At 40.9% G+C, this 26,705-nt stretch overlaps 1 long non-coding RNA gene across 1 annotated transcript in view; it reads right to left on the bottom strand.

The window, feature by feature from the left end:
• LOC138839629 (uncharacterized) overlaps positions 1-23,519 on the bottom strand; it is a 31,703-nt gene extending 8,184 nt beyond the window's left edge. The window contains exons 1-2 of the long non-coding RNA XR_011376001.1: positions 23,298-23,519; positions 5,116-5,207 (exon numbers count right to left, since the gene is read on the bottom strand). This is a non-coding gene — a long non-coding RNA (uncharacterized lncRNA). The remainder of the gene's footprint in view (positions 1-5,115; positions 5,208-23,297) is intronic.
• Positions 23,520-26,705: the final 3,186 nt, after the last annotated feature.

The following is a 26,705-nucleotide window of genomic DNA, read 5'->3' as shown; positions in this document are numbered from 1 at the left end:
AGCATCTCTTGTTAGGCAAATGAATGGAAAGACCAGCTTCGGATAAGAAAAAGATTTTCACATTGACAGAGGACTTGCAAAGCTGTATATTGTGACTGGCCATCAAGGGAAAGCAGTTTTTTAAACAAGGTATCACCATTAATCTATCAAAATGTCTTTATAATGAGAATATTAAACACTGTGAAAGCCCTGATGAAACTGATCTCATTCACTGCTGATGGATATAGAAAATGATACAGAGAGTTTAGAAAGGTTTAACAGTTTCTTTCCTTACAACTTTTCTACAAGTCCTGGATCTTAAATTCTGGGTCTGGGCCTGTTGCTGAGCTTTTCTGCTCATCTAATGTTACTATTCACCATCCAGGTTTTGGGTGGTTAATTGGAAGAAAGAGGGTCTCATGAACTTTTCCTACCAGGATCCTCAGCTATCAGCCTCCTGAATAGCTGGGATTCAAGGCTTCAGCCACCCATGCCTGGCTTTCAATGCACAAGTGTGTGTGTGTGTGTGTGTGTGTGTGTGTGTGTGTGTGTGTGTGTGTGTGTGTGTGTGTAGTTACTGAGGCTTGAAGACAAGGCCACATTCTCTTGCTCAGCCTTTTCACATATAACTGAGGTTCTACAATAAGAGTCATGCTTCCATTTCCTCATAGATACTTTTAGCAGTATAAACATTCTTATCCAAGCTGGACAACACTGACCTTACAATTAACATCTGATCCAGCAATTGCACTTCTGGGTACTTAGCATGGTGCAATGAATTTATGTTGACACAGAATACTGGGGAAGAATTATAGTGCTTTTTCTCTAATTAGTTTTGCTGTACTAGGGCTTGAATCTAGGACCTTGTCCTTGTGGAAGCAGGTTATCTTACAAATGAGCCACAACTCCAGTCCTTGTCTTCTAGTTAATTTTAATTGCTAACCTCAGGCTTGTACCGGCGTTCTGTGTACTGTTCCTGAGATACTTCACTCAAGGCTTAGTGCTCTGCCATTTGAGCCACAGGTCAACTATTGGATTTTTGGCATTTAATAGGAGATAAAATTCTGTCACTGACTTTCCTACTGGGCCTGACAGCTGACTACCAATTGGAAGCCTCAGATCTCAGCCTTCCGAGTTGTTGGGATTACAAATAAGGGGCACCAACACCTGGCTGTGCTGGGGTTTTGTTGTTGTTGTTGTTTATTTTTGTTTGTTTATAGGATAAGAATCTCAATTCTGGTCCAGGGGAGCACTTGTGTTGTGATGGGCTTATTTTAGGCTTCCCATCATGCTTAGAATAACAGGAGGCAAGGTCTCTGTTGAGGTCGCTAAAATTTATCTCTAGTGGCTAGTCTTAAACCATAATTCTCCACATCTCATCATCATGCATATAGCATATATATGCAAGTAGCTAGCATTATGCATATGAGCCACTGACACCTAGCTAGCATGTGTATTTTGTCTACATGTGTGCAAATGTATGTGAGTGCAATGCACACATTTACACACAGGACTGTCAGCTCTCTCAGCTGCTTTGTTCAGGATGGAGATCAATCACTTGAACCAAAACTCTAGTATGGTTTTTCAGACACTTAATTGTACATGGGAGTCTTATGGACTTTTCTGCCCTGCGTGCCTTCGAATCTCCATCCTCCAGGTCTCAGCTTCCTGAGTAGGTAGCATTCCAAGCAGGAGCCACCAGCACCTAACTCATGTTTATTTTTTAATAGGTAAAAATTGGGGCAGGTGCCAGTGGTTCACACCTGTCTCTGATTCTAGCTACTCAGGAGTCTGAGAACAGGAGGGTGGAGATTTGCATGCAGCCTGGGCAGCAATGGCAGAGAGATGCTTATCTCCAAATAGCCAGAAAGAAGCTGGAAGTGGGTTGTGGCTCAAGGAGAAGAGACGAAGCCTTGAATAAGAAAGGAAAAGGTGATTTTGAGGTTCTGAGTTCAAGCCCCACTACCAGAACACATGATAAATGAAAGTGCGACGGTGTGCTGACTCCAGAACATAGAGAATAATTGTATGTGTGATTAATTTTGCATGAAGAACCACTGAGGGGATGAATTAGAAACCAGTCATGTACCTGTATCAGGGAAGGTGGTGTCAGAAATGGAAAGGATGAAAATGAAACCTTACAAAACCCAACAAAAGAAAAGAGTTGGCAATGGAACTTTCTACCTTATATTGGTTGTTGGGCTTTGAATGTGGTAAATAGATTTTGTTTAGAATACATGATAACAATGGAGAAAAGAAAGAGGCAAGCAAAAGAGAAAGGAGTATCAATGGGTAGGAAAAAGAAGCCCAGGATCACCTTTCTTAACACTAGTTGGAACTGAATTCAGGAAAACAAGAGGATCAGTTTCCTCTCATCAGAGATAGCTGGCATGATTGACCTCTGTCCTGATCCCTTACACTGGCCCTGAGCCCCAGGAAGGAAGAAGTTTCCTTGATGACCAAGGGTGCTGAGGGAGTCCACCTTGGTTAAGGAACTGAAGCAACAGCACACAGCAAGCCAGCTGGCACAATTTTTCATGGCTGCTCGTGTGCATTCCTCTTCTTTTCCCTCTCAGAAGAATGCTACTTCTGTCCATGCCAAATATACTAGCTTTTTTTCTTTTTTGATTTCCTCAAGGATACTTCTCCACCACTTAACCTAGTGCCCACTGATTTCATTAAATGGAAAGTAGAGTGTCAGGAACTTTCTTCACCGGCTGGCTTTGACCACCACCCTTACATCTCAGCCTCTCAAATAGCTCAGCTCCCCTTGAGTCACCATTCCCAACAGTAAGGAACATTTGTAAGTGATTTTCCCAATTTTGTTGTGGCACAATGAAGGATGTAGTTAAAGAAAATGTGCCTGTTACTCTGTCATCCATCCTCTCCTTTTCATAACCATATCATCCATCCTGTGTCCCACTCACCCTACCCTCACTCTATCAGTCTTCTACCATACTACTGAATTAAGGACTATTCTACTTGCTTCCTCCTGGGCATCTCCCATTGCATGGTAAAGAGCACCCGTGAGCAGAGCACAGACTTGAGACTTTGGGGTTGTTCCATTATCACTACTCTCCAATCATCTTGTGACACTTTCTATGTTGGAGTTCTCAAATAATTGAAATATCTCTCAAGCTATATTTTCAGCTTCCTAGGGAATGGAGATGATAAGGCTCTTCATTTTGAGGAAAGGAGAATATCTTTATTAAAGATAAAATTATGACATACTCCATGTGATAGTGACCCATTCTTGTAATTTCAGCCATTCAGAGGCTGAGATCTGAGAATTTCATTTCAAAGCTGACCAAGGAAGGAAAGACCATGGGCCTGCTATCTCCAATTGGCTACCAAATGGAGGAAATATAGCTGGGGCTCTAGAGGCAAGACACTAAACCTGAACAAAAACCTCAGCGGCAGCACTGAAACCCTGAGCTCTACCCCAGGACTGGCACATAGAAAAAATATATCAAAAATTAAATAGGAAGCTGAAATGTATCTTAAAGAGAGATTACATGATTATAAGTTACAAGATCTACATTCAGCCTAAATCAGAGGGGGGGAAGAGAGAGAGACAGAGAGACAGACAGAGACAGAGACAGAAAGATACAGAGAAAGGGATACAGAGGGGATGTGTATTGGTGGAAGGCAAGGGGAGACGAGAAGGGAAAGATTAAGAAGAGTGGAAGGCAAGAAGGAGCAGGAAAACAAAGAGATAGGAAAAAAAAGAAAGAAGAAGGTAGGAGAATGAGCAGGGGGAAAATAAAAAAAAGATAAAGTAAAGGAGACAGTAAGAAGGAGATGGACAATAAATATGGGAGAGAAAGGAGATGGAGAAAGAAGGAAGAAAGAAGAAAGACAAAAAGAGGAGGGAGGGAGGAAGCAAGGCTGGCTGAACAGTGAATATATGCCTTGAATTTTCCCCTAAAATGTCATATCCCACAGTGACTGCCACAGGAAATTGAGTTATAAAAGGATACTTAGTTGTTTATAAAGACCACAAACTTCTCTTTTTGTGTTTTGGCCTCCTGACTGTTGCATGGGATGTAATCAATGAAATCTGATCAATGTTTCTGTTCATTTCCATGTCCTGGATCCCTTTTTCAAGTCCCCATGCAAAGCTTCAAATTCTGCCCATCCTCCAAGACTAATCAGGGCAGAGTGGCAAATACCAATGGTGGATTTGGGAGGCTTCACACCTGAGTTTGACTGAAGACTGCTACAAACCACCTGTGAAGACTTCCACTGGTGAGCCAATGTCTACTTTTTTTCTCTGCAAGAGTCCTGTTGTTCTGAAGTCATTGTGAGCATTCTAGAAAATACAGCAAAACCACTAGCCATTGTTTGCTATCTACTGATTATGTCAAATCCTGAAGAGTTTTGTTTTTTACATTGGCTTTTTTGTGTGTGCATGTGTGTGTGTGTGTGTGTGTGTGTGTGTGTGTGGACTCAGAGCCTGATGCTCTCACTGGGTTTCCTTGTTTACCTGCTGCTCTGCCACTTGGTTCATAACTCCAGTCTAAACTTTTTCTAGTTAATCACAGGTAGAATCTAGTGACATTTTTTACCTGGCTGGCTTCAAAACACAATGCTCAAGATCTCAGCCCACTGAGTATACATAGGATGACAGGAGTGAGCCATCAGGACTGGTGTCTGAAGTCTGCTTCCTTTCCAGGTCTTACCTTTCCAAAATGACACAAACTTTCTGTGGGACTATGGCAGGATTTCTCTACCCACCTCATCTTGGCTTCTGGCAAAAAATACTGCCTGAGGCTAACAGTGGTTCGATAAATGTGAATAAAAACCTGTGGAAGGGACTCCATTACTCTGTGACACTAAATGCTGCGTTTTCACAGAACATTGCAGGAGGGAGTTAGAGGGTGTAAAGGATTGTCAGCTGAGGTCAGAAAATGAGCAACTTGCTGATCATTCTACAATGCAGTCTCTGCAGTGTCTTCAAGGTGCCAGGCTGCTCTTTATGCTGCTAAGATAGCTTGCTGCCCATTACATATTATGACTACATTCTTGGTACAGAGAATGAAGCAGGTGAGTTACAAAAAGTCAGTGAGGTCTCACCCTTTTCAACAAGAAAATGATAACTTTCTCAGAAGCCAAACTCAAGAGAATCTCACTTACATTTTATTTGCCAATGATGAGTCAAATGGATATCCTCGCTTCCAAGGAGGCTAAAAGGTGAGCCTCTCTACTAGGCACAGGGAAAATTGAAGCTGTAATGAAGAAGACAGGAAGAATGGATATCAGGTAAGGAACTCTCATTAAGTGCCACATAAAGCTTATAATCTCTTTACAATGCTACTTAGATGGGTATCAATACCAGGACTCCAGTCTGCAGAGCACCTCCTGCTCCACATACATGTTTATACACTTCTTACCCTGTTTGCCCTCTTGATGTGCAGTCTAGATCAACATTCAATGAGGATCATTTGTCTCTGACTCCCTACATCTACCTATCTCCACAGTACAAAGTAGCTACTCTAGTAAAGCATTTAAGAAGTAGAAAATTCATTATGTTTTGCAGTTACAGATACAGTTTTCCTGAGGTAGAAGAAGAATGAAGAAAATGCATAGTTGAAATCTGATGCTACCTGAATATATCTTTGTGAGTGTGTATGGGGGAAGGCATTGTCCTGGTTCTTGATTGAAATCAGCCTGGGCACTGTCCCTGAGAATTTCGGATCAAGGCAGGAATAATACCCCACTTATCCACAGCACCATTCCGGGCATTTTAGTAATTAGAAATATGACTCTCAATTACTTTCCTGCTCAGAGTGGATTTGAATAGATCTCAGTGTCCTGAGTAGCTGGAAATATAGGTGTGAGTCAGTGATGCCCAGATGCCCAGTGATGCCCCTGAGTTTAGGGGTTAGGGGTACTGTTTTGACTTTCCCCCTGCCTTGGTTAAGACAGGATGAAGGGGGAAGTCGGGGATAACATCTGGTGGCTCTCAGTGTGGAGCAAGCCTTGGAAGAAAAGTGCTCTAGACTTCATTTCCAAACTAGCTAGCCAAAAGTAGGGCAGGTAGAGGGGTCATGTGACAAAGCACCAGCCAAGCAGGATGAGATTCTGATTTTAAATCCAGTCATGAGGAAAAAAGAAGCTATATATATGCTCAATATTTATGTTCAGGTGAAGTGGTCAAACTAAATGCATGAAAAGATATTCCCAAAATATTTCTTTTCTTTAGCACTTGCTAGGCAGATGCTATGTAAATTGACATGTTTTCATTCCATAAAATATATTTTTTAAAACATAGTATATGAAAAGTCAGGTGCTCACGCCTGTAATCCTAACTACTCAGTAGGCTAAGATCTGAGGAGCAGGATTCAAAGCCAACCCGGGCAGAAAAGACCATGAGACTCTTATCTCCAATAAACCACCAGAAAACCGGAAGGGGTGCTATGGTCCAAGCAGTAGAGTGTTCGCTTGAGCTGAAGAGCACAGAGATAACACCCAAGCCGAGAGTTCAAGCCCCATGACTGACAAAAGAAAAACAAAAACAAAAACATAGTATATGCTGTCCAGAAATGATTTTCAAATATAGTAGCCAAGAAAGGCTAAGAATAAAAATGGAGAAAACAATATATGACTAAGAGCAGGAGTGGCTGTGTATCAATATCAGACTTCCAAGAGGCCTTCCAAGAGGCCTCTCCCCATCAATTCACCTAGAATGCGTGATTCCTCCAACAAGAAGTTCTAACAACAAGAGTGAAATGTTGTCTGTCAGAGAAGCTTGCTAGAAAATTCAAGTCCTGAGACATTATTGGGGACTGGTCATGTGGACATACCTGCCTAACATTATACGAAATGCCAGGGTCCTAATAGGAAAACACAGCATAGCCACATTGTTTGTACAAATGGCTTAAACATAGATGAACAGTCTTTTAAGTTCTAGTCAGTTTTGATGGGAACATTCTTCATATATAAGTTCCACACCCATCTAGAAATTTGCTTCTCCATATGACAATGCAAAGTAGAGTTGTCAGGCCTGCTGTGTTAACTCTTTTCTACAATTTGGAAGTCAGCAGGCTTGAACTCTTCCACAGGATGAACCACATTTGTGTAATCAAATTATGCACAATAAGTGGCTCTGACTATTTCGGCAAATGGTGACACTCTCCTAAATTTCAATTTCTTAAATGTTCACGGTGGCTTTGCTATCTTTCAATTTACATAATTTCCAACAGTATTTTGCAAATGTAGAATTATCCTAACACCAATCCCAGACAACATTGAGATACCACCTCACCCCAGTTAGAATGGCTATAATCAAGAACTCTAATAACAACAGATGCTGGATGGGATATGGACAGAAACCCTACTGCACTGTTGATGGGAGTGTAAACTTGTTCAACCTCTTTGGAAAGTAGTATGGAGGATCCTCAAAAGACTGCCCTATGACCCAGAAATCCCACTTTTGGGCATTTACCCAAATGAGCACAAATAAGACCATACTAAAGCTACCAGCATGACTATGTTTATTGCAGCATTATTTACCATAGCTAAGATATGGAACCAACCCAGATGCCCCTCAGTAGATGAATGGATCAAGAAAATGTTGTATATAAACACAGTGGAATTCTGCGCCTCCATCAGAAAGAATGACATTGCCCCATTTGTTAGGAAATGGAAAGACTTGGAAAAAAATACATTAAGTGAAGTAAGCCAGGCCCAAGGAAACATAGGTCCCATGGTTTCCCTTATTTGCAATAACTAGTATATGTCTGAGAAAAGCAAAAACAGTCAGATAAGTTGATTTAGGCAAAATGAACCCCAAGATAAGGACTCAAATGTTTTTTTCTGTCTTGCTATTGTTTCTAACATATTTATAAGATACTTCTTTGTTGCTTTGTATGTCCCTCCTCTATGGTATAAACCCTGTTTTCACTGTATTTGATGTTGGTATAATTTGTGGAGGGGAAGGGAAAAAACAAATTGTTTAAATAGGGATACAGGTGGATCCATTGCAACAATGGGATGTACAAGACGTTATGTCGAAAAAAGAACTTTACAACTTTGGTGTGGGGGTGGTGAGGGTGGAGGGGACAGAGGAGGGGGGAGATGGGAAGGGATGGGAAGGGGAAACAAAGGAGGAGGCAACAATGCTTGAGAAGAAATGTACTCATTACCTTGCTCATGTAATTGTAACCCCTCTGTACGGTATTTTCACAATAAAAAAAAAATACCAGACAAAGACCAAACCATACACTTTTATCTTTCATCAGTTTTCACACAAAATGTGCAAAAGTGATTAGTAGAAGAGAATCTGTCAAGGACTACATTAAATTTGAGGAAGACCTCAAGATGGTGCTGAAACAAGAGGGAGTCCCCCTAACCCTTTCCAACGGAAGAGAGAAAGGGAGAATCCCAACACACAAAACCCCCAAGAGAGGCTGGGAAGGTGGCTCAGTGGTAGAGCGCTTGCCTTGCATGCATGAGGCCCTGGGTTCGATTCCTTAGCACCACATAAGCAAAAAGAAAAAAGCCGGAAGTGGCACTGTGGCTCAAGTGGTAGAGTGCTAGCCTTGAGCTGAAGAGCTGAGGGACAGCGCCCAGGCCCAGAGTTCAGGCCCCACGACTGACAAAAAAAAAAAAAAAAAAAAAAAAAAAAACAAACAAACAAACCAAGAAACTGACAACAAAGAAAACCTGAACAAAGAGAACTACAGGAGAAGGAGAAAGGAGATAAACCCTCATAGACTGCATACACAAAGAGGGTAACACGTGAAGGCCACTCCCTCTCTCCTTGTCAGAGTGAGGGCCAACACCACCAAGCCAGGAAAGCGGCCTGTGGCTGCTGGGGATTTCAGGACCAGCAGTGAATTGCAGAACCCAGACCCAGAAAAGGTCTACAGAGCAGGACCTGGACAGCATCAGGCTGAGACTGAGGGGAATTTGCGCAGCTCCGCCAGCCAGCCCACAACCAGACCCAGGTTTAACGAATATCCTGCCGGGGACTTTCCCCACAGAAGACCAACACTGGCGGTGACCCAAGAGGTTTGAACTGGACCCCCCACTTCCCTACCCAAGAAGGATCGCCACACCCTAAGGGAACAATGAGGACAGATCCATCCCCTCACCCCACCTACTAACATCCAGTGGGAAGCCTTGGGGACCCATACTTGATGAGCACTAGAACCCAGTCCTGCCCACAGTTTGGGCTGGAAGATGGCCCCTCCCCTTGACAGAACCTGCCTGCTGAGGGGTGTGAATCAGACCAGTAGCTGGAGGACCACCCCTTACCCTGATAGAACCTGTCGAGGGGCCTCACAAACTCAACAATTTAATGGCTTTTGAAGGGAAATGGATGGAACAAGAATAAATAAGGTAAGCTAAGATCAGAGAGACAAACAGCAGATGATCTCCCTGATATACAGGTGTTAAACAATAAATGCAAGGAGATAGCACAAAGTAAACAGAAATCAAGAAACAAAGGACTTCTTAATTTTGTCATATCATTTCTAGATGACTCCATGTTCTTGGCCTCATATATGGTATACAGATGTGCACATCTGAGGGAAGATAGGAGAAGGGCACAGAATCAGAAAGAATTGGGAGAAAAATACAGCAGAGGGGTCCATCAGCTGCACTGGATATTGATGAAAGTGAACTAAGCAACTCAAGGGCAGCGATGGGAGAGAGGAAATGAGAGAGAAAAGGGGAACAGCTTACAGTAAGCAAAAAGAAAGAAATGTATGTATCACCCAATTTGGAAAAAATAGCTGTACTGTCAAAGCTTGTATAGACTATAAGCTTTATAGACCATGATAATAACAATGCACCTCATGAAGGTTAAAATGTGTTTGTGACTTTAAGTATCACTATCCCACAAAACTGTGAATTTTGTGAAATTTATATAATCACTTAATCTCAATAAATTTAAAAAAAATTTCAATTTGACAATTTCTAAATGGGTTGTATTGCATTTATACAAAGTTGATTCAAAAGCTATGTTTACTCTGCAATATACCACTGCTTTAAGAAATTACATGGGACAACTTCAACATTCACTTGTGATTTAAAAAAGAAACTCTCAGTAAACTTTAGATTCAAGGTTCATTTCTCAAATTAGGAGACTCTACCAGAAAAGCTAAAGTTAGTGTGGATTATTTGGCTCAGAAAATAAGCTGAAATAGTACCCATGGCATTTCTTTATTCATTTGGCGGATAGGTATCTTTCTGGCAATAAATATTCTATACCACACTCCCAGATTGTATGTAGGGAGAGAGTCCACACAGGTACCCAGGTCTGCCATCTGTACCTACTGAGGGACACCCAGTGTCATTTTAAAGACCCCAGAGATTACTTGGATTAGAGGCCCTTTTGCTGCCTGCTGGGTGTGAAACTTGCACTCTAAACTTCTTGGGTATATTTGCAGAAGGAAGATCAGATGGAGCTTTCCTGTCTCCCAGGCACCATCTCAGCCCTACTGAGCAGCCCTCAGCAGTTTCCTGGACTTATCTGATGAAACATTTCAAGATTTCTGCACTAGGAATGGCCCAGAGGTGGACTGTACCTGACAGAACATTTTCCTCTTCTGTGCCAACCTGTAAGTGCTTCAAAACTCAAAGGCTCTCTACTCCCCATCCAATGTGGACAGTGCCTGGCCTTGAGTTTAAGCCCCACAACCAACACACATGCATGTGAACATGCACACACACACACACACACACACACACACACACACACACCATTCTTCTCAGAATTATGTGGCAGACAATGAAATACTTAGGTGCTAAGGAAAATATACACAGGATGTATATGCTGAAAATTCCAAAGTATTAAGTCTAGGAAGGCCTAAATACATGGAATTTAATTGAATACTGTTTCTTATTTTTAAACTCAGATAGTAAAGAAATAAATCCTTCTCAAAGTGACCTATATTTTTCCTGTAAATCCCCTTCAAACTTCAAATAAGAATAGGCAGATCAAATTCCCATATGCAGAACTATGAACATCTACCTAAGATTGAACTTGATTATAGAAATTAATTCATAATAAGTAGTACATTGAAATAAATTCTATTTTATTATATTACAAAAATTCTAACATGAAACTGACTAAAATTTGCTTAACAGAACAGAGGAAAAGAGGGTTAAGAAGGAATAATATCAGTGAGATCCAAGGAGGAGACACTTAGAATAGAAACACAAAGGCTGAATTCTTCAGTGCCTCTGATGATAGAAAATACTATTTATCGAAATGAACGCTAAGAAATGGAAATAGTAAGTTTGTTCCTTTTCTTTTTGTCTTGATTGTTCCTATTTCTTTCTTTGGGGGTGAAGGTGGCACAAAAAAGGCAGAGAGAGGGCTGGGAAGGTGGCTCAGTGGTAGAGCACTTACCTTGCATACATGAGGCCCTGGGTTCGATTCCTCAGCACCACATAAGCAAAAAGAAAAAATCCAGAAGTGGTGCTGTGGCTCAAGTGGTAGAGTGCTAGCCTTGAGCTGAAGAGCTGAGGGACAGCACCCAGGCCCAGAGTTCAGGCCCCAGGACCGGACCAAAAGAAAAAAAGGCAGAGAGAGCCCTCCACCCCCCGTCCCTTTTCAGCCATGCCTCTCCACCATGCATGGCGGGAGCAGCAGTTCGGTAAATTAACTTTTTTTTTTTAATTTAATTTTATTTTATTTGTGAACATACTGTACAGAGGAGTTACAATTACGTGGGCAGGATAATGCGTACTAAATTAACTTCTTTTCCCGCCTGAATAGCGTGGTGTTCTCTTCATAGGCTACCTAAAGAAACCTACCTATTTAATATACCTTACATATGGTGCCATGACTCAGATGGGGTTTTTGAGTTGGAAATTCTAGAATTTCCTAACCACCCCTTTTCTGTGAACCGAATTGCGTTGAGACACCACACGAGACTTTTCACCAATACTATTGCTGGCCTTCACATCCACATCCACGCCACTTCTCTACTCTGGTGAGTGAAACTACTCTGTATGGTTCTCTGTTGCTCAGTCTCTGTCCAGACGTGGCACCATGCCAGAGAGCTCCTACGGCCTTTAGCTGAAAGGCCGGTCACCTCTGAAGCCAAGGACGCTTGGTTTTGGGGGCTTGGCCATTTCTCTCTAGAGGGCTCTGGGGGAAGTCGGGATGCAGCTTCTGCCTGGTCAGTCCTTCACTCACTAGACTGACTCTCCTACACATTTAATGGGGTGCTGCAAGTCACGCCCCATCCGTGAAACCCCTTTGAAATACCTCCTGTGCTCCCTGGAAAGCCAGAGCGCCCATTTTTATGCCATTCTCAGTTTTAAACAGTTTTTGCCACTGCAATGGTAAATGGTCAGAAGTCTGTTTACTTTCAGGATCTCTTTGCTCTCTCTCTCTCTGCCAATCATGTCTAATGTTCCCTATCTCTCCCTTTCTCTTTTCGACAACATTCTGGGTTGTGCCCTGAAGAGTGCAATGCAGGCTGGGTCCTTTCTTTTCTATTTATTTATTTATTTATTCAAATTATGTTCTACCTCCTGAGCCATACCTTTTATTCCAGGAGGTACTTTTAGCATTAAAATTTACTTCTCACCAGGTGCCAGTGGCTTCATGCCTATAATCCTACTAAGGAGGGTGAGATCTATGGATAGCGGTTCAAAGCCAGTCCTTGGCAGAAAAGTCTCCATGACACTCTTATCTTGAATAAACTACTCAAAAAAGCCAGAAGTGGCCCTGAGGCTCAAGTGGTAGAACACTAACCTTCAGCACAAAGAAGCTCAGGACCCAGGCCATGAGTTCAAGCCCCTGGACCACCCAAAACAAAACTGAACTTATACTTAACATCTGGCTCAGCAATTGCACATCTGGTATTTAGCATGAGGAAATCAATTTATGTTAACACAAAATTCTATGTGAATATTCACAGTCCTGTTTTTCTTATTTATTTTTGAGGTACGACAGCTGAGGGCTTCAACTCTATGTGGGCTTTGTGCTTACACCGGCCTTGCTACAAGTGACCCACAACTCAAGTTCTTTGTGCTGGGTCTGTTTTCTTTTTCTTGTTGTTGATAGTGTTGTTGCTGGTGGTGGTTGTGTTGGTGGTGGTACCATTCCAGGGACTTGATCTCAGGACCTTGTCTTATCCTTGAGTGTTTTGGCTCAACTCTATTCCTCTACCATTTGAGCCATACTTCCACTTCCAGATTTTAGGGCTTAATTGGAAATATGAGAGTCTCATGGATATACCTGCCTAGGTTGTCTTCAAACTGTGATCCTCAGAACTCAGTCTCCTGTGTTGTTAGGATTACAGGTGTGGGCCACTGAGGTCTGGCTCAGGTAACAATTTTCCTGCCCAGGGGTGCACTTGTGCTGTGATGAGTCTATTTGAAGGCTTCCTATCAACTTAGAACAACAGCAGTGTACCACCAGGTGGCAGCTCTCAGTTGAATTCTCTAAAACTTTTCTATACTTGCTGGGTTTGTACCATAATTTTCCCTATCTCAGCTTTTCAATAGTTAGGATTACACATACAAACCACTGGCATCCCTAGAAGTTTTATTTTGTTTGTGTGTATGTGCATGCCTGGAAGTGTGTATGCATGTGCCTGTGTGTGCACGCGCATGTGTGTGTGTGTGTGTGTGTGTGTGTGTGTGTGTGTGTGTGTGTGTGTGTGTGTGTCTGTAGTATCTTAAGCTCTCATTCACTTTTTTTGTTAATAGCTGGCACTCTAACACTTGAACCACAACTCTGATCTGCCTTTTGGGGGCAGTTAATTGGAGATCAGATTCTTGAAGACTTTTCTGCCCCAGCAAACTTCCAAGCTCTGTCCTCCATGTCTCAGCCTCTGAATTATGGGCATGAGCTACCAGTGCAGAGCTCATTTTATTTGTAGTATTTTATTTGTAGCATTTTATTTTTAGTATTTTATGTGAAGCATATTTGAGAATCAGTAGCTCATACCTGCAATCTTAGTTACTAAAATCTGAGAATCCCATTTTGAGGCCAGTAACCAAGGAAAGTCCATTGAGACTCTTATTTCCACCTTAAAAAAAACGCTAAGGTAGAGCTGTGGATAAAATGGTAGAAGGATTTCCCGAGCAAAATTGTAAAGGGACTGTGTCATGCCTCTGGGTTCAAGCTTCAGTAACTGCAGTTTAAAATAAAATGCAAACAACCCAAATGGACTTTAGTGGGAAAAGAGTTAAACTGGCACATCCATCCTATAGAATGTCACTTCTCAGTAAAAAGATATGAACCAATGTATTTAAGCAAATCTCAAATAGATGTTGTAAAAAGGTATCAAGAAAGTATTATTCCCAACTGAGAATATTATAGGGATGATTAACATGATTAAGGTCCCAGGTGACTGTGACTCTAACTGTGGCAAGAATGATTGTGGTGTCTGGAGGAAGATGACAAAGGAGAAGCTGAGGGCTATACAAGCTCTTAGGTAGAAACCAGTTTTAGTATTCCAGTGAAAAGTCCAAGGAGAGAGAATCATACCAAGTGTGCCACCATAGCACAGAGAGTTTGGTCAGAGAGGAAAAATTCAGGCACCTTGGCTAAGGAGACAGATTCAAGCACTCACCGGTGTCTGTGGCAGTGGCAGCAGTTGCTGCCACAGCCACCATATCAACAGACAAAGCCCAGGACAAAGCCTCCAGAAATGGTGTGCCAGAGGATTCTAATCACCGCCAGGAAGAACTGACAAGGAGCAGAAATCTTCATCCTACTGATTCCAGATAGTCGCAGACTGTGGATGGCCCAGAAACCAATGGAAAGGTGTGAGTACCCCACAAGACATCCACACTCCTTGTCATAGAGCATCGGTGGGAAGGTAGCCCCTCCTCCATCACTGGAGAAGAACTCTATCTTTAATACTGACAAAAACCAAGCCAGAGCACCTAGCACTTAACTCAGAGCCATTCAAAAGGTCAGAGGAACCTAACCTGCAGGGCTCAGCTCCACCCTGGGAAAGTTGTCCTTCCCAGGCAGAGCAAGCTCTGTCCAGGGTGGGGCAACTTTATTCACTGGGTAAACAAGCCAGAGGCTGCCTCATCCCTCTGTAGCATGAGCAACAACTGCAGTTGCAGGAGGGTAAAAGAAAAACAATTGGAAACTTGATACTCATAAATCCTGAGAATAGCTCAAGGCTGGACTATATGAGTATCTCAGGAGCTTCCCCCTCAGGAAAAAGCTACTGACTGCTGAGAGGCCTCAACCCTACCCACAACCTAGTTCTCTCTCAGCAACTCCAAGCAAGAGGAAACAGCCATCTCTCCATTTTGTAACACTCAAAGTAGACCACCTTACCACTGAACTAGCCTGGGAGGAGGGTCATAAAGTCCCTGGAAAGCCACAGGTTCATTCTGAATGCTGAAACAAACTGATTTAAGAAACCAATCAAGCCACAAGAAACTCAAACACCACAAGCAAACCAGACACTCCACCAAAAGACTGGTTATGGACACAGGGGAGACACAAGATCCCTCTCCCCCCAAAACATCAAAGAATTATTTTTTCTACCTAATTTTTACAAATTTTAATAAAATTGTTTTTTACTTTTTTCATTATTTTTATTTTAGGTTTTTTTCCTTAAGTCTCTTCTTACTCTTTTCCATTTTGGTCCTTTTGGTTTTTGGGTTTTTTTCTTTTGCTTCACTTAATTGCTGTTCTGTTCATCCCCAGATACATTCCTGTCTTCGATTATTAGAACTTATTCTTCATTGTGTGCATACTTAAGTCAGATATCGATTACTCAGTTCACAAACTCAGCCTTAACTCCTTTAATTGTGCTATTACTTCTTTATACTTATATAAGTTTTAAGTGTTTCATTTTTAAATTTTAAATTTTTCTTTTTTCCTTTTGTCTCTCTTCTGCTTTACTTCTGTCCTTTTCCTCTCTCTGAATTTATGTCTTAGTAATCTTCCCCTTCCCCCATTTCCTACTAACATTCCACTAATCTTATTTTCTCCTCACAATTCTCCCTAAACCTATTAATTTCTGGTCTGTGGATTACTTCTTTGATTTTCTTAGTCCATTGATGCCTAGTTGTTTGTTGTTGAACTACATTGTGTCTGTACTCATTTTGACTGTGTCAAACAATTTGTGCAATTACAGGGCTCTGGCTTGACGCTTGCATTAAAATAGTCTTATAGCATGAAATTGGGCAGAACAAGCTGGAGAAACACAAGAAAAATGGCAAGTGCACATATTTCAACTGCCACTCACTAATGATAATCAGGCAACAGAGAAGTTAATGAATAGTCCAGAGGAGAGCTCTCAAAATGCTATACAAACACTACTGATAAGTATGCTGAATTAAAAGATTGAAAGCCTGCAAAGGCCTCTGTGTGAGCATGATAGGGAAATCTGTGAGCAGGATGAGACTAACCAAAGATTAATACAGGAATTTCATGAGCATGAGATTAATCAAAGATTAATAGAGGAACTGTGTGAGTGGGATGAGAATAAACAAAGGTTAATTTAGGCATTCATAGAACCCACAAACAGAAAGCTGGAAGTATCCATGGAGTCCACAAAAGGAATGCTGAATGAAGTCCAGCAGAAGGAAAGAGAGTCCAATGAAAACTATAACCGATCAAGTAAGAAATTTGAGAATGAAAACCAAATTAAGTAGATAAAGAAGTCCATACAAGATCTAAAATAAAGCTCTAACAAAGAATTTGAAGCCATGAAATATGACCAATTAGAAGGAAAGTAAATAAAAAACAAGGTAGAAAGATTTGACAGTAGGTTAGTCTGTTCAGAAGATTGAATCTCTGGGATTGAAGACAGCCTAGACATTATAGAGAAAGTATAGACAAGTATTCAAGACAAATCCTAGAAATATGATAGATCTATTCAACGTTTAGAAGACACCATCAGAAGGCCTAATTTAAGGCTAATTGGTGTAGAGGAGGGCCTAGAGATACAAGGTAAAGGACTAGGAAATTTATTTAATAGGATCCTAGCAGAGAACTTCCCAAATATGCAAAAAGATAGGGCCATTCAGATATAAGAAGCCTTTAGAACCCCAAATAGACCAGAGCAGAGCAGGATATCCCACAATCACATTGTAATATGCATAGGATAAATAAAGACCAAGTAGAAGATCCTTAAAGCTGTTAGGGAGAAAAAGATCAATCACTTACAAGGGGGAACTAATCAGAATAACTTCAGTCTTCTCAGTAGAGACCATGAAAGCAAGAAGAGCCTGGATTGATGTATGCCATGACCTAAAGACAAACAACTATCAACCAAGAAACTGTACCCAGCTAAACTCTCCTTCATAATGGAGGGGTAAATATAAACCTTCCACAGAAAAGAAAAACTGAAACAATATATCCCCACAAAACTAGCCTCTACAAAAGCTACTTAAAGATTTTCTACACATAGAAAATCAACAACAGAATAAAAAATGCAAAGAAACAGCCCCCAATAGAGAATCCAAGAATCATAGGAATAACCCTGTTGGCACAGCCCCCAAGAAGTTGGATAACACAGCTGGAACTACCAAACACCTCTCAGTCCTAATTCTCAATATTAATGGCCTTAGCTCTCCAATTAAGATACATAGATTGTCTAGTTGGATCAAAAAGCAAGATCCTTCTATCTGTTTCATTCAAGAGACACACCTTGCCCACGAAAACAAACATATTTAGAAAGTGAAAGGCTGCAAATGGTCCCCATAAACAGGCAGGAGTTACAATCCTAATATAAGATAAAATAGACTTCAAATTAAAATTAGTGAGAAGGGATAAAGAAGGCCATTACATACTAATTAAGGGATCTCTCCTTCAAGAGCATATTACAATTCTAAATACCTATTCACCAACTAACAGAGCACCCAGTTTTATCCAAGAAACACTACTTTCCTTAAAATCTCACATAGATCCAAAGAAATTAATTGTTGGGGACTTTAACAGACCACTATCCCCGCTGGATAGATTAAGACCGCAAAAACTCAGCAGAGAAACCTCAGACCAAAACAACTGCATAGACCAACTAGACTTAACAGAAATCTACAGAATATTTCACCCAGCAGCATCAGGATACACGTTCTTCTTAGCAGCACATGAAACATTCTCCAAAGTAGACCACATTCTAGGTCACAAAGCAAATCTGTCCAAATACAGAAACATTGAAATTATGCCCTGCATTCTCTCAGACCACAAGGGAATAAAATTAGAATTCAACACCAAAAGCCACCAATGAAATTCCTGTAAAACATGAAAGCTGAATAACACACTGTTGAACCACTAGTGGGTCATGAAAGAAATTAGAAAAGAAATACAAATGCTCATGATATTTAATAAAAATGAACACACATTACCAGTTCCTCTGGGACACAGCAAAGGCAATACTCAGAGGCAAGTTTATAGCTCTGAGTTCCTACATCAACAAATTGGAGAGATCTGAAACCAACAATTTAATGAGGCACTTGAAGCTCCTTCAAAGAAATCAACAAGTTAAACCCCAATCCAATAGATGGAAACAAACAATTAAAATTAAATGAATTAGAGTAACAAAACAAAACAGAATCAACAAAGCAAAGAGTTGGTTTTTCTGAAAAATTAACAGAATTGACAGACAGTTAACAAATCTTATCAGAAAAAGGAGGGAACACACCCAAATAAACTCAGAGATGAGAAAGGAAACATCACCACAGAAACAACCAAGATTCAGAACATTATAGAGGAATACTTCTCAAACATTTATGCTAATAAGTTTGAGCATCTGGAAGAAATGGACGAATTTCTAGCAAATATTGACATTCCCAAACTAAACCAAGACGATTTAAATCAAATTAACAGACCACTATCAAGCATTGAAATAGAAACAGCAATAAGAGACCTCCCACTCAAGAAAAGCCCAGTACCAGATGGATTTACAGCAGAATTATACAAGGCATTCAAAGCAGAACTCACACCAATACTCCTGCAACTCTTCAATGAAATTGAAAGTGAAAGTTCATTACCAAGCTCTTCCTATGAAGCTATCATAACCTCATCCTAAAACCAGGCAAGGATTCATCATGGAAAGAGAACTATAGACCCAATTCTTTGATGAACTTCAATGTAAAATTTCTCAACTAACAACTCATGAAAAAATAATACACCATAATCAAACAGGATTCATTTCAGGGATGCAAATCTGGTTCAACATATACAAATCAGTTAATATAATTTTGCATACCAACAAGATAAAGGAAAAGAACCACAGGATTATCTCAATAGATGCAGAAAAAGAATTTGACAAGATCTAGCACCCCTTTATGATGAAAGCTCTGGAAAAACTAGGAATCCAGGGAACATTCCTCAATAAAATAGAAGCTGTGTATGACAAACCAACAGCCAGAATTATACTTAATGGCGAAAAGCTAAAGCCATTTCCTCTAAACTCAGGAATGAGACAAGGATGTTCATTCTCTCCACTTCTCTTCAATTTAGCATTAGAATTCCTAGCTACAGCAATAAGAAAAGATGGAAACATAAAGGGGATCTAAATAGGGAAAGATGAAGTAAAACTCCCTCTTTGCAGATGACATTATCTTGTATTTACAGAATCCCATGGACTCCACACCAAAGTTACTCAAGCTGATCCAAGACTTTGGCAAAGTAGCAGGGTATAAAATTAAGCCCTCAAAAATCAATGGCTTTCATGTGTGCCAATAACAAGAATAGAGTGGCTGAAATCAGGAAAGCATCTCTTTTTGTAATACCCCCACAAAAAATAAAATATGTAGCAATTAACTAAGAAAGTGAAGGATCTCGGTGATGGAAACTAAAAACCTGAAAAAGGAAAGTAAAGCAGAACTAAGGAAGTAGAAAAACCTCCCATGCTCCTGGATTGGGAGGACTAACATCGTGAAAATGGCAATACTGCCAAAGGCTACGTACAAATTCCATGTGATACCTATCAATATCCCAACCTCATTCTTCAGTGAAATAGAAGAAACAACCCAAAAATTCATATGCAGCAATAAAAGATCCCAAAGAGCAAAAACAACCCTTAGCACAAAGAACAGTGCTGGAGGAATAGCAACGCCAAATTTCAAACTCTATTACAAAGCCATAGTAATACAAACAGCCTGGTACTGGCATAAGAACAGACCTGAGGACCAATTTATAGAACTGAAGACCCAGAAATGAACCCACAGACCTATAGCCACCTAATCTTCAATAAGGGAGCTAAAAAATGGAATGGAAGAAAGACAGTCTCTTCAGTAAATAGTGCTGGCAAAATTGGTTAAACACCTATAGAAAAGTAAATGTAGATCCTCACATTTCACCCTGAATCAGAATCAACTCCAAATGGAACAAAGACCTCTAATTAAAAGCAGACACCTTGAAAACACTACAGGAAGGAATATGAGAAAATCTAAGGCTCCTTGGCACAGGCTGAAATTTTATTAATAAAGACTCAAAAACACAACCAATCAAAGAAAGGTTGGACAAATGGGATTGCAAGAAACTGCAGAGCTTCTGCTAGCAAGATCAATAGAAAACCCAAGGATTGCAAAATCTTCACTAGCCACACAACAGACAAGGGTCTCATATCTAAAATATACTTACTACTCAAAAAATGAAATCCCCCAACAACAAATTCTCAAAGAAACAACTGCCAAATTAATAAATGGGTAAAGACTTAAGGAGAGACATCTCTGAGAAAAAATGATAATGTTCAATAGACACATGAAGAAATGCTCAACTTCTCTAGCCATAAAAGAAACCCAAATCAACATTGAGATTCTACCTCACCCCAATTAGAATGGCTATAATCAAGAACTCTAATAACAACAGATGCTGGAGGGGTTGTGGCAAAAGAGAACCCTATTGCATTATTGGTGGGAGTGTAAACTGGTTCAAGCACTTTAGAAAGCAGTGCTATGTGGTCCTCAAAAGACTCCACATAGAGCGCCCTTATGACCCAGCAATCCCACTTTTAGTCACTTACCCAAATGATCACAAACAAGGCCATGCTAAAGCTACCCCCACAACTATGCTTATCTCATCTTTATTCACCATAGCTAAGATATGGAACCAACCCAGATGCTTCTGAGTAATGAATGGATCAAGAAAGTGTGAGCCAGGCACCTGTTATCCTAGCTACTCAGGAGGCTGAGAACTGAGGATCATGGTTCAAAGCCAGCCCAGGCAAGGAAAGTCCGTGAGACTCATCTCCAATAAACCACTAGAAAACCGAAAGTGGTACTGTGGCTCAAGCAGTAGAGCGCTCGCCTTGAGCTGAAGAGCTGAGGGACAGCGCCCAAGCCCAGAGTTCAAGCTCCACGACCGAACAAAAAAAAAAAAAAAAGAAAGAAAGAAAATGTGATATGTGTGTGTGTGTGTGTGTGTGTGTGTGTGTGTGTGTGTGTGTGTGTAGTGGAATTCTATGCCTCCATCAGAAGGAATGACACTACCCCATTATTAGGAAATGGAAAGCCTTGGAAAAAATTTTATTAAGTGAAGTAAGCCAAACCCAAAGAGACATAGGTCCCATGGTTTCCCTAATTTGCAATAAGTAGTCTATGTCTAGGATAATCTTAGCAGACAAGCAGAAAAGGTCATAAGCTACGTACATATGTCCATATAAGATGATGCTAAGCAAAATGAACACCAAGATAGGGACACAAGATGTATTATCTTTGTTGCTCTGGTTTTTAATGTACTTACAATGTACTGTGTGATTTTTTTTAATGTTTTGTATGTTCTTCCCCCATGGTAAAACCCCTGTTTTCACTGTATTTGTTTCCAGTGACCTGCATCTTGTATATACATTTTTCTAATTTGTGGAGGGGAAGAGAAATAGCAAAATGCTGAAACAAGGATATGGGTTAATCCATTGTAACAATGAGATGTACAAGACACTGTGTTAAAACATCTTTACGACTTGGGGGTGGGGAGGGAGGAGTTTGGGATGTGGGGAAGGAAAGGATAGTAAGGAAAAAACAAAAGAGGGTGTAACAATGCTCTATAGGAAGTGGACTCCTTACCTTACTCATGTAACTGTAAACCCTTTGTACAGTATCTTCATAGTAAAAATATATTAAAAGGGCTGGGAAGGTGGCTCAGTGGTAGCGTGCTTCCCTTGCATGCAAAAGGCCCTTGGTTCGATTCCTCAGCACCACATAAGCAGAAAAAACCGGAAGTGGCACCGTAGCTCAAGTGGTAGAGCATTAGCTTTGAGCTAAAGAGCTGAGGGATGGTGCCCAGGCCCAGAGTTCAAGCCCCATGACCAAACAAAAAAAAGTATATTTAAAAATAACGACTGTGGTAGAGAATCTACACAAGCAAGAAAATTTTATAGAATTATGTACAAAGATCCAGATAGGAGTGTATGGATTCTAAATCATCACTGTGGATTGTACTAATGTTACTCTCTTGCAGTTGATATTGCATTTTAACTATATATATATATATATAACCTTAGGGATCAACTAGGTGAAGGTTATGTGGGACCTATCTGTATTACACATGTTTTTTACAATTCCCTCCAAAATAAATTCAATGTAATAAAGTAAGGTAAGTCTAAAGTACTACAAACATTTGAGAATTCACATATCATCATATTACAAAATGGAACTACAACTTTAATATGGAAAATAGGCAAAATACAAAAGAGCCTAATGTTATCATGAAGCTGTTCATGATACTGAGTATATGTGAGTTCCTCATAATTGTATAAACTATGTTGACAAACCTGTTTCTGTGTGTCCTTCTGTGTCTCTCTCTTTCTCTCTCTCTCTCTCTCTCTCTCTCTCTCTCTCTCTCTCTCTCTTCTCTCTCTCTCTCTCTCTCTCTCTCTCTCTCTCTCTCTCTCTCTCTCTCTCTCTCTCTCTCTCTCTCTCTCTCTCTCTCTCTCTCTCTCTCTCTCATCTTTAAGCCTTGAACTAATGGTTTTCCAAATGATTTGGCCAGTTTCATTTAGAGGATCCAACAGAATCTGTCCTCTACTTTAAATGAACTGATTAGGTGGGTATATTTTGATATAACTAATATCCATCTAACTGTAACACCTGTATCACTGACACACTGGGAGAGCACTGACAAGGAAAAGCACTGGCATCCTCATTAACTTTCCTTGCAAAGGGACACTTGGCTTGCTACTTGTCCCTTGGCTGTACTATAGGCCCTCCAAGCCTAAAGGATCTCAGTCAGGAGTGCACTTCGAGTTTATGTACACCCAAAAGCCCTTCCCTACCTTTCGAGTTCGCTGGGAGCAAGTGGAGCGAGGCTGAGTTTGGACAGCACTGAGGCTAAGGCTTTTCCACTTGGTGGTGCCTGGCACCTACCTGGACTTGAAGCTCCTCAGGAAGCCCGGCCCCGCCCTGCCCAGCCCCACAGCAGAGCACACCTGAAGCACGGACCCCAGCTGTGAACTGGATCGAGTGTGTGGAGCCTGGACAGGAAGCACTGGGACCCCAACTCAATCCTGCAGAAAAGCACAAGGCTGACAGTAGGGCAGGAGGCCGGCAGGCAGTGAGCAGACACCGTGTAAGCAGCAGGCAGGCGTGCTGGTGGCCCAGAGATGGCAGACGTGCCACTGGGTATGCAGGTGTGCAAACCTCTTGCACACTTGTAGAAAGCAGACCTGCAATTGGGCATCAAGAAGCAGGAGGGCAGAAAGGGATGCAGTCAGTCAGGAAGGAGTGAACATGGTCAGTGGTACAATATGAATGTGAGTGTGTGTGATAGAGGGGAGTTTGTGTGTGGTGGAGGCTGTGTATGAGTGTATTTGTGTGGTTGAAGGAAGTTGTGTGTCTGTGGTGGAGGAGTATGTGGTATGGTTGTCAGTGTGTGGGAATGTGCATTTTTGTGTGGTGGAAGGCCTTCTGTGTGTGTATTTGTGGGTTTATTGTGGAGGGGAATGTGTGTATATGTATGATGGAGTGTATGCTGCTGTGTAGTTGAAGGGAGTTTGTGTATTTGTATTTGTGTGTGTGTGTGTGTTGGAAAAGAGTATGTCTGTGTGTTGGAGGTGTGTGTGTGTGTGTGTGTGTGTGTGTGTGTGTGTGTGTGTGTGTATGTATGTGGTAAAAGGCAGTGTGGAGGCCAAGGAAGGAGAGGGAAAAGCCACGGTTTGGGAGGGCACAGGGACCACTACCTTTGTATTGCTTGAGCTCCTGCTGTTACCTTTGCTGCTGATGCAGGGGCAGCTGCAGCTGCTGCTCCTGCTGCTCCTGCTGCTGCTGCTGTTGCCACCACCTCCCAAGTCCTGCCCTTCACTGATCGATCTGCAGACACGCTGGTCAGGCAATGACTCAAACAGGATGGGAATATGGAGGGTGCGGGGAGTGTAGTTACTTCCTGGTGGGTCAAAGCAGTAGGTAGGGGTTTGGATGAATATTAGGGGGCAGGTACAACAAAGGGCAGTGAAGAAAGCGGGCACAATGTGCAGCGGTTATCATTCCCTAGTGGAACAACAGTACAGGTTGCTAGGGACCCCAGGCGGAACTCTGGGGAGCTCAAGATTGGATCTTCCATGGTAGGCATCACAGAGGGTGGGTGTGGCACGGGTGTGGTTGAGGGATCCATCAATGGGCCAAGAAGCTGGGGAACGCTGGCAGACAAAGCTGAAAGACACATACCTCCTGTTAACTAGCAAAAAGCTGCAAGTGGGGGTTTGCCTCAGGTGATAGAGTCCCAGCTAAAAGCAAAAATGCCAAGTGACATCACAGATCCTGAGTTCAAACCCCAGTACTAACACAAAAATAAAGAAGCACACTAACTTGCAAAATCAATATAACCTAATGAAATAAAGCTCAATTTGCATTATGAATGGTGAATCATATTGGCATGGAATCTATAGAAGATCTAGAGATTTTTATTCAAGGACGTGTACACATTACATATATCCACATATGTAACACTATCTATAGATAAAGAACATGAATCTAAGGAACAACTTACAAGAAGGGATAGAAGGGGAAAAGACAGAGGATGAGTAATTTTGAATAATGCAATACATATGGAAATATTATAAAGAATCTTAATGAAAATTGTCATCACTACTTGGTGGGGGGCAAAGAAAAATAAATTAATGAATAGTGTATACTACAAAGTCAAATAAAGGATGTACTTGAATTTCATTTCATAATAAACTTGTGATTTTCTTTGGTCCTAGAGACATGGGCTTTGGCATACTTTGGTCCCTGAATTTAAATTTTGCTTTGTTTTCTATTGAAAACAAATGCTTGCTTAGAAAAGTACAGAGCATGTAGAGCTGTAGGCAGCTTCTACAACTTCGCAGATATTCAAATGGAGTGTGAAACAGTGGGACCAAGAACTTGATATTCAGCTGTTTTTCAATTTTTATATGCTGCGTTTAATACTAGGCTTTTCTACACATGGGTTTTATGATGCTGAAGTTATTAAACAGTATTTAAAATAACTTGTTGAATACTGAATCATTGAAAACATATTTCATTTAAATTCAGTAGTTTTAATCAGCTTGAAAGCTACTGAAGTAAGCTTGTAATTTTCTTCATAGGATACTCTTCTTAGAAAATCCAAGTAACTGCCACTTCATGATTTTAATACTAATAAAAAGTTCTTTCAAGTTTAACAATTTCAACTATTCAGCTTTCCTCAGTGCTCCATGATAGTTGTTTAAGAATACATCTCATTGGGGGGAGGGGGGAGGTGGAGAAGGGAAGTGAAGGGTAAACAAAGGAGGAGGCTGCAATGCTTGGTAAGAAATGTATGCATTATCCTGCCCATGTAATTGTAGCCCCTCTGTACAGTATGTTCTCAAATAAAATAAAATACAATTAAAAAAAAAAGAATACATCTCATTGCTTATTTATCACTTAGATGGACAACTGACTACTTAATGTATTAAAATGAAAAACTAGGCACTTTTTTTCAAGAATACATGATCATTGCTTCTTACCTGCCTTAGTATATGCCTAATAAGATTTTAGACATGGAGTTGACACAATGTTTTGTACTTGAGCCCAGAAGTCGATGGCCAGACTAGAAACATAGTAAGACCACATCTCAAAAGAAAGACGGAAAAGTAAACATATGATAAGCAGTTTTGTGAATACCTCTATAAGGGAAGCTGTGTTAAAAAAAACACTTCAGAAGGCTTATTATGGCGATTTCAATAGATTCCACATTATTTAGATTTGTTTTGGAGGTACTAGAATGTGAACACTGGGACTTGTACTTGTCGGGTTGATGCTGAGGTCACTGCTGAGCCAGGCTGCGGCCCTGTGTTTTGCTGGTTATTTTGGGGATATGAGACACTCTTTTTGAGATAGCTGTCATGTACTGCTGGCTGTGCACTTGGGCACAATGTAGCCACGTTAGTCTTCTCATCTTTCCATCACAGCTAGGATAATAGGTATACATCATTATGTGTGGCACTTCCTTGAAAAGGAATCTTGCAAAATTTTTCTGCCTTAGCTGGCTTGGAACTGTGATCCTCCAATTTACAGCCTCTCATTTGGCTAGGATTGAAAGGTAAGACACCAGTGCTTGGCATTGTATAGTTTTGTTGTTGTTTTTCATTTGGAGAGGTGTTTTGATTTGTTTTGTTTTGATAGCTCATGGGGCTTTAAATATTTGCCTAGGAGCTGTCCCTGAGCTTTTCTTGGATAAAAGTTAGCATTCTGCCACTTTGAGCAATAGCTCCACTTCTGATACCCTGGTAGTTGATTGGAGATAAGAATTTCACAGATTTTCCTTCCCAGGCTTGTTTCCACCGAGATTCTCAGCTCTCATGAGTAGCTAGGATTTCAGGTATGAGCCACCAGTG

This window comes from Dipodomys merriami, unplaced genomic scaffold, assembly GCF_024711535.1.
Source record: "Dipodomys merriami isolate MVZ:Mamm:240054 unplaced genomic scaffold, mDipMer1.0.p SCAF_3, whole genome shotgun sequence".
Lineage (NCBI taxonomy): Eukaryota > Metazoa > Chordata > Mammalia > Rodentia > Heteromyidae > Dipodomys > Dipodomys merriami.
This window is presented reverse-complemented; position numbering and strand designations above follow the sequence as displayed.